Below are 9,708 nucleotides of genomic sequence, written 5' to 3'. Positions count from 1 at the left end.
AGAGACGTAAAGTGATTTTATATATCATATGGCTAGCTAATGGTAGAGTTAGGAGTAGTGTCTGATGCCAGTGCCTTACCTTGTCATTGCACAGTTGGGTTTTTGGAAAGTTGTAAGAAGAATGTAAGTTTCTCAGTAGGGAATGGCAGAGGAAAAGATGATGTATCAATGGAAAACATGAAGGTCTCACTAAGCGCCCTGTAGCTCCAGAGCTGAAAACCCCTCAGAGTTACAGTCTTTAGGAGTATTCCCTAATATTACTTCTGCATGCAAACCTCAGTCTTGGAATCTACTTTCTGTAGAAATCAACCAGTGACAAAGCTGAACATTGGAAGTGTTTCTTGTCATCATTAGAAGCCTATATTATGTTGAAGCCTATGAATTTGTCCTGAAAACAATTTGCATGGCTATATGACTTTTTCCCATCAATGACTGGCAGGACAAGTACAAAATAAGAAGGTAAATTACTGAGTTAAGTCAAAATTGTGATATAAACTTGATTTCAGGATATTCAGTAAGTAGCATGGATGTCATAGTATAGATTTGATAGGAAATATGTGGCTTTTGCAAAAACCACAGGAATGCAAGGAATATTTGCATTCCTGTCATAGCAAGGGCTTTATCTTTATATCACTGGTTCATGAAAATGAATTTGTAGGTTAGTAGGCTGCCATTTTCACTGAGTTCTCACAAGTGGTGATACTTGCCAGGATGTTATACAAACACTGCCAAAAGGAAAACATGAAAGCAAAAAACTAAACCTTTCATTAAAAACAATAATATAGTAGGGACAAAAGTCAGAAGGCAGTAGTCTGTAGTTGCCTATAATTGTACTCAAGACACATCTGCAGACACTTGGACACTTTCTACTTTGTTGACTTGTCAACCACTGCTAGAGCTAGAATAATAAGTTTCAATTAGGAGGCCTGTTCATAGTTTACAAGGTCATCCATATTTTTCTCACTGACTCAGAGATTGCACAGCTCAAGGTATCATGAAGTAGCTAAGGAAAGATACAATCTTGAAAGAACTGAGTATGAGGAGCCATGGAATAGTACATATGACATGTTTTTGGTTAGCAAAATGAATGCAACCCTATGCAGTCCTTCTCCCCTTGGTTGTTAGTGTTTACTTGCCTGCATGTGAGGTGTTTCTTGTTTCAATGTCTTTAAACTTCATTCTGAAATATAAAAATAAATCACCATATCACCCATAACTCATAAGAAATTATAGCAAAGTTGCAAAATATAAGGTTGATATACAAATTCAACTCTTTGCCTCTATTACCAGCAATGAACAGTTGGTATTTGAAATTAAAAGCACAATACCATTTACATTAGTACCCACAATGTTAAATACATAGGCATAAATCTAGCAAAATATATATAAGATCTCGGTAAGGAAAACTATTAAACCCTGAGAAACAAACCAAAGAACTAAAGAAATGGAAATCTATTCCATGTTCATGGTTAAGAAAACTCAGCATTGTCATGATGTTAGTTATTCCCAACTTGATCTATAGATTTAATGCACTTCAAATCTAAATCCCAGCAAGTAATTTGTAGATCTTGAAAAATTGATTCTAAATCTTATATGATGATGCCAGAGATGCAGAATAGTCAATAAAATATTGAAGAAGAACCAAGTTAAAAGATTGACATTACTTGACTTTAAGACTTACTACGAAGATATAGGAATCAAGGCAATGTGGTATTGATGAAAGAAAGACACAGAGGTCAATCGAACAGAAATAGAGCCCAGAAATAGTCAACTGAGCTTTGACAAAGGAGCGAAGATAGTCTTTTCAACAACTGATGCTGGAACAACTTGACATCCAAATGCAAAGACATAAAAAAGAATCTTGGGTTTGGCAATGACTTTAGATACAACACCAAAGTCATGATCCATGAAAGAAATAATTGATATGTTAGACTTCATCAAAATATAAAAAACTTCTGTGAAAGACATTGTTAAGAGAATGAGAAAACTAACCACAGATTGAAAGAAATTATTTGCGAAAGACATACCTGATAAAGTATTGTATTTCAAAATTAAAAAAAAAACACAACTTAAAACTTAACAGTAATAAAACAATTCAATTTAAAAATAGCGAAGAAGATATGCTAGTGAGAGATAAGCATATGAAAAGATTCTATACATCATATGTCATCAGGGAATTGCAAATTAAAACAATGAGATAACTTCACACACCTATTAGAATAGCTGAAATCTTAAATACTGCCAATATCAAATACTGGTGAGCATGTACAGCAACAGGAACTCTCATTCATTCCTTATGGGAATGCAAAATGGTATACCACTTTGGAAAACAATGTGACAGTTTCTTAAACTAAACATACACTTATGACATGATCCAACAATTGTGGTTCCAAATGATTTGAAAACTTATGTCCACACAAAAGCCTGCACATGGATATTGGATAGCAGCTTTTTCACAATTACAAAAACTTGGAAACAACCATGATGTCCTTCAGTAGGTGAATGGATAAACTGTGGTATATGTAGATAGTGGAATATTATTGAACACTAAAAAGAAATGAGCTATGAAGCTATAAAAAACAACAACAACAACAGGCAGGAACCTTAACTGCATACTAAATGAAAGAAGCCAATCTGAAAGGCTACATGCTATATAATTTTGACTACATGACATTTTGGAAAAGGCAACATGATGGAGAGAGTTAAAAAAGCAGTGGTTTCCCCGGGAGGGGGAAGGAAAGAAAGATGAAATAACAGAACACAGGATTTTTAAGGCAATGAAACTGTTCTGTATGGAACTATACTGGTGGATACATGCCATGATACATTTGTCACAACCCATTGAAAGTTCACTACCAAGAGCGACATCTGAGAAGCTCAGTCATTTGAGTTTCTGACTCTGACTCAGGTCATGATCCCCCAGCCGCGAGTTCAGGCCCTCCATTGGGCCCTCTGCTGTCATCAAGCACAGAGCCTGCATTGGATCCTATGTCCCCCTCTCTCTCTGCCCCTCCACCGCTCACTCTCTGTCTTTCTCAAAGTAAATATACTTAAAAAATTTTTAAAAAATAAAAAGTTCACCACCAAGGGAGAACCCCACATAAATAATGGACTTTGGGTGATGATGTGTCACTGTAGGTTTATTGGTTTTAACAAATGTATCTCTCTGTAACAGGAGTTTGATAGTGGGGAGATATATGTGTGGGGCAGATGGCCTATGGGAACTCTGTACTTTCTCCACAATTTTGCTGTGAGCCTGAAACTGCTAAAAAAATAAAGTCTATTAAAAACATAAAAATTGGGAATTAAAAAATTACTTAAAAATCATTTATTCTGGCATAGCTCTTCCTATACCCTGAGTCAAATAATGACAGTATAAGTGACAACAACTTTAGAAATCAAAGCATCGATTAGCATTCAGCTGTAAACATCTGCATCATGCTCAACACTATTAACAAGCAAAAATGTCAATGGGTTAAAGTCACTTAAGAATTAAGTGGTAGAGGGGCGCCTGGATGGCCTGATGCAAGGCCCTGCGTGGTGACTGCTTGGAGCCTGCTTGGGATTCTGTCTCCCTCTCTCTCTGCCCCTCCCCTGCTCACAGTCTCTCAAATAAATAAACTTGAAAAACAAGAACAAAGTGGTAGAGCATACACTGGTTTTATTGTCTTGCAGCAGGTTGCAAGTCAGCAGAAATAACTGGTGTTACCAATGGTGTTAGTCTACTTTGTGACTGGCACATTTGTGAAGAGGCAACATGGTGTGATGGGTCAGCAGGTGTGGTGTAGAGTTTGTTTGGATACCTCATCTGCTGCTTCCTGCCTAAGAGACCGTTTACTTCCCTGTGAAATGAAGACAAACCAATTTTTTTTTTTTAATTAATACCTGTTGTAAAAATGTTTGAATGTGGTTTGGATATAAGATGCAGAATGAATACAATTAATTTTTATTAGGATTATGGAAATGGTGGTGGAAATACAGGCAAACTGGAAAATAGGCTATAGGAGGGAATGCACTTCTTTAATCACAATTTAAAAACTAGCAACTCATAGTCTCAGTGCATTTGGAACTCTCGCAGAAAGTGTTGATTTAGCTTGAAAACTGGGAGATTGGGCAACACTAGCTGTGAATTCTCTAGTAGTCACAATGAACTAGAACCTGGTGGCAACGATTCCCTTTAGATAAGCTGTGACTGTCCTGTCTGCCTCAATCTCCATGTGGTCTTTTTCACTCCTCCCTAGTCTCTTCAGTCATTTGTGTTTGAACAAATTAAACTGCATAGAATAAATATAATTTTAAGTAACAAACTATATTTTTATAACACTATTAATGATAGTTATACTTAAAGCTATTTAATCTCTTTATTTACAATGTAGTAAGCTCATAATCCAACATGAAGGGTGCCACTAAAACTTGGTATCCACTTAAACATGGAATTAAATTTAAGTTTTGAGGTCAAAATAACACGGATAGCCCTTCTGGATGAATTTCTTGCTTGTCTAACAAGTTGGCAAAATGCAAATGAGAAAAGAGGAAGCAAATTGGAGAGTTTCCAATTAAAGTCCTTGAGTGTTATTGCAGATGCTTATAGCATTAGTTGTATTCAGCCATGTCCTGGGTCCTTTTCTGCCATGTTTATTGTTGAGCCTCATCCTGGAAATCAGCAGTAGCAGTTCATGTAAACCTATAACCATACCACTGTCAATTATATAAATCCATATGAGTACATAAGGCTAATTTTTCTTAAAGAAACTTTCAGTGTAATTGATAAGGTTACCCTCTAGGATTTATGTATTTTACTTTACTGAAATTGAATCAAAACCAGAGAAATTATGTTTTTTTTATATACGGGTTTTTTTTTTAAACGTTTATTTATTTTTGGGACAGAGAGAGACAGAGCATGAATGGGAGAGGGGCAGAGAGAGAGGGAGACACAGAATCGGAAACAGGCTCCAGGCTCTGAGCCATCAGCCCAGAGCCCGACGCGGGGCTCGAACTCACGGACCGCGAGATCGTGACCTGGCTGAAGTCGGACGCTTAACCGACTGCGCCACCCAGGCGCCCAGAGAAATTATGTTTTTAATAAATGTATTTGTAATTTAACTTATGTTTCCTAACCCCAGTCCTCCCAAAAAACTTGTTTCATGTGTGTGTGTGTGTGTGTGTGTATATATATAGCATTTATATATCTATATACATATAGGTTTCCAAGGAGAAATGTTTCTTATATAGAATGGCAAGTATTACCTATATAAAGTTTCAAACAAATGTGTTAAAATTCAACACTGTAAATTCTTTACAAAAACCAATGCATATAATATACATAGATCAAAAAGACAAAGAATCCCATTTGTATCAAGGTCAAAGGAAACAGCTAAACAAGGAGACACAAATTTTGCAAAACTGCTTTCTGGAAATGAATGAGAATCACAATGAAATTTAAGTCATATATACAGTAATCTATTTTGTTCAGAAGTATGTCTAATATATTCTTTTTGCCTTATATTACAAATTCTATTGGTTCTGCATTTTATTCAATGAGAAAAAAATATTGAGACATTGTTCAAGAATAAGTGCTATTTTCAATATCCTTAGCATGCCTCTAGCAGATATTTTATTTGAATAATACTAATTTTGTAGTATAATGGGGAAAAGAAAGACCAAAAAATTTCTAATATATTGATATTGTTTCCAAAAAAAGGGTTGAATGAAACTAGATAAATGTACCCCACTTAGCAATAAATAATCTCATAGAAAAACTGAGATGATTAGTACTACTAGGGAGAAAACACAACCTCAATTCAAGTCCAGTGTAAATCAACACTTTGACATAACATACTAAAACTCTGTAACACAAACTTAATTTCATAAATACAATTAAAGCATTGAAATAATAAACACAATAGGCCAGCCTACCCTGCATTGGTCATATAGATTTGGTATTTATGATTCATTTTAACTGTCACATTTTAGAAAAATATAGTATGGTACTGCAGTTAAGAGCCTGAGCTCTTACCAGAAGAGCTTCCTAATAGTTTCCTTATTCATATGGGGATTTTATAAGAATGTAGCATACTGGGCTACTGGGACAATTAATATAATAATAATACTATACTATACTATGATAATATAGTAGAATTAAAGTGCCTAGGACTGTATTTCATACACATGAGTTAGTTAAAAAAAAAAAAAGATAAACACACACAAAATGCAAGTATCTATAAACATTGGAGTCTGATCAGAGTTCACATGTTAAGACAACTATATTTCTGTGGAACACACACACACACACACACACACACACACACACACACACTTCTCATTCTAAGAATAGTAGATCAGGGGCTCCCAGGTGGCTCAGTCACTTGAGCGTCCAATTCTTGATTTGTGCTCAGTTCATGATCCCAGCATTGTGGCACTGAGCCCGGTACTGAGCTCTGTGCTAAGTGTGGAGGCTGCTTAAGATTTTCTCTTTCTGTTTGCCCCTCCCCTCTGATCACACGCTCTGTCTGGAAAAAAAAAAAAAAAAAAGTAGATCATGTTAAAGAAATGTCTTCTTATTCAGCTGAATGACTAGATAGGTGTTAGATGTGCAATATGGTTCCAGATCTGGCCTCAGAAGTAGGAACTAATACAACATATGAAGAAGCCAAGAGCTATGGGGGGTAAGAAAGATGGGAGTGAAAAGAACAAGAAACAATGAGATGGCAGTGGCTGGTTAGTATGTTGGGTGTTACTAACAGTGAGACATCCCTTCTGGGGTTGAGAACAAAGATGCTTCTTATGCAATGTCTCTTCACGGATACGTGAGTCTATTGGATGCTCAACAATCTTCAAAAATATTTCATAAATGGATACCATGAATTATGTTTGAAGTTGATAACCTTGGAAAGAGTATGTACCATAAGTTTGAATGGATGCAAGGTCAGTATTAAAGAAAGTACTGTAACATGGCATAAAGATTAGATTTGTATCTGAGATGGTGCCTGGGAAAAAAAAAATCACTGAAATCTGAAGCTTTATGACATGTGCTTTTTCTCAGGCAGTGGCTTGAATTAGTCATAGGAAAAAGTGAGAGGCTGTTAAACTTATAGACAGACAATTGAGAAAAGACAAGAGAGAATGTGTCTTCATTGTTTGAAGCTGTGCCCTGGGATAGTGGGATTTGATTTGTGTAGCTGAAGAGCACAGAACTCAGACAATTTGGAAAAAGTTTGTGATGCATACTTTTAGTCAGTGAGGTAAAATTTTATAAATACAGTATATCTACCTCTAAATATGCTACCTACTTCATGAAGCAGTGAATCCCTTATCCTACACATGTCTGAGAGAAGAATAAACTGAGAACTTCCCAAAGTCACTGGAAAAAAATGATGCTTAGATTTGGTAGGAAATTTAGACTAGAAGATCTCCAAGGACCATCCTTTTCAACACTGATAAAATTCCAAAAGGTAAAATATTTTTTAATTACATTTTTGTTATACACACACACACACGTAAAATGACATTCAGAATTTGACTTACTGTTTTTGTTGTTCTTTTTCTCTAGAGACACATAATTTTATGGATGAAACAATAATCTGATAGTTTAGAAACATAATACAGTAAGAAACAGATGGCTTGAATGTATTATGTGGTTAAGGAGATGTTTCACTATAGCTTTTTTGGCATAGTATAAAGTTATACTAACTCCACCTAGCCAAAGCAGATCTTTAGTTGGAGAAGAAACCTCTAAAAGAGGTTGAGCAAGGTACTATTTTAATACCAGCACAAGTAGATGGATTTATGACTATTGTATCACAAATACCAAGGAAAAGTGCTCACTTCGGCAGCACATATACTAAAATTGGAACGATACAGAGAAGATTAGCATGGCCCCTGCGCAAGGATGACACGCAAATTCGTGAAGCGTTCCATATTTTTTTGATGGGGGGTGGGAGGGAGGAGAGGGTGGGTGATGGGTATTGAGGAGGGCACCTTTTGGGATGAGCACTGGGTGTTGTATGGAAACCAATTTGACAATAAATTTCATATATAAATAAAAAAAAACAAAAACAAAAACAAATACCAAGGAAAAGAAAAACTTGAAGACTCTGCAACTCTGAAAATATCTTCAGGTTCTAACTATAGTTTTATAATGATTGTAGTGGTCATTTTGCCTGACAACATAGAGTCTGCTATATCAGAGTTGTCAAAAATTTTTAATACAAGAGAAGGGTAATGTTTGCATGCTTAGAAGATGAGAAAGTGATGATTTAATTAGACACTAGACAAATAAAAACAAACTATACTATTTCGTAAGTAAGTGTTTATATTAATTTGGGAACTAGAATAATAGCCAGTATAATTATTATTAATATTAGTGTAATGAAGTCAGATCTGGAACATTTTAGAAAGTGCAGTGAAATATTTTTATCTTGTACTTGGTAGAAACATGAACTGAAAGTTCCACATATAAATAAATATGGAAATGCACTACATTATTTCTTCCATTTTCCTTGATTTCACTGAGGAATAATCCTTCCAAGAAACAAGTTGACAATGATGGAAACTGTGAGAAAAAAACTCATGTGAAGTCTTGTAAATGTTGGGCAGAGGTTCCTACAAACACAGGTAATCACATGTATGCTAACGCACATATGTTCACACACACACAAACACACACACACACACACGTATACAGTCTTACTCCCCTTAAGAAATAGCTTCTCTTCTCTTACTGATCCCTCACTCGCTCATTTTTAGGAAGACACGCTTGCCTCCTTGCTGTACCTTGAACAACACTGGCACCTTTATCTGCTGTACTTCTACCCGTGACCCCAGCTTTAATATTCTCAAGGCTCACATTCTTTGTTCACTCAAATATTTCCTCAGATCTCACTTTTTTTAATTAACATTTTATTTTGGAATAATTTTAGATTTATAGAAAACTTGCAAAGATAATACAGAGAGTTCCTGTATACCCCTCAGCTAATTTTACTTTTCCCTGATATTATCATCTTATAGTACTGTGTGTGGTATATATTTTTTTCTATTTACACAATGAAAATTGGAAAACACTATAAATTAAGAGGTTTTGTGTGTGTGTGTGTGTGTGTGTGTGTGTGTGTGTTTGGAGAGCTGATTATTAAAATTTGCCAGCAAATCACTGAATATCACTGAACCGTTGCACATTTAACAACTCAGTCGTCTTTTGTTTCTCTGTTTTGAAATTATACTTTTCTTTTTACTCTAAATATATTCTTTTTTTTCTTGTAACTTTAGAAGAGCCATTATTTTAAACATGTGACTATTGATAAAGAATTACTTTTGTTTGACTTTATAGCATGAGAGAAATAATGAAACAACTTCAAAATATATTTTATTATTTGAATATTCAAGTTTGAATTAACATTTTTAGGAATCATGATTTGCATAAAACTGAAAATTCTCCTTAGAAGTTTTCTAGTCACTGTTCATCACCTTTCATGGAATTTAGAAAATATCAAAATTTATCTGCTTGATGTATTTCCCCATTTCAGGTAACTTTTAAAAGACTGTAAAACAATAACAGCCAAGTGTTAATGCTCATGTTACTGCTGGAGATATAGAGCATGTGAAAAGTTGTAGGGAACTTAGCTATCTAAATTTTTTTTTCTAATTTTTTTACAATATCCTTTTCAAGAATTTTAAGTATATAAAATATTATTTTTATATGTACTTTTATAC

General features: G+C 34.9%; 1 non-coding gene across 1 annotated transcript; it reads left to right on the top strand.

Annotated features, from left to right (window-relative positions):
• Window positions 1-7,816: 7,816 nt before the first annotated feature.
• On the top strand, window positions 7,817-7,923 carry LOC121041171 (U6 spliceosomal RNA). The gene has a single exon (XR_005795597.1). It is a non-coding gene; the product is annotated as a U6 spliceosomal RNA (small nuclear RNA).
• Window positions 7,924-9,708: the final 1,785 nt, after the last annotated feature.

Source organism: Herpailurus yagouaroundi, unplaced genomic scaffold (genome assembly GCF_014898765.1).
Source record: "Herpailurus yagouaroundi ecotype Mexico unplaced genomic scaffold, PumYag 182, whole genome shotgun sequence".
NCBI classification, from domain to species: domain Eukaryota; kingdom Metazoa; phylum Chordata; class Mammalia; order Carnivora; family Felidae; genus Herpailurus; species Herpailurus yagouaroundi.
The sequence above is the reverse complement of the archived record's forward strand: the minus strand, read 5'-3'. Positions and strand labels throughout refer to the sequence as shown.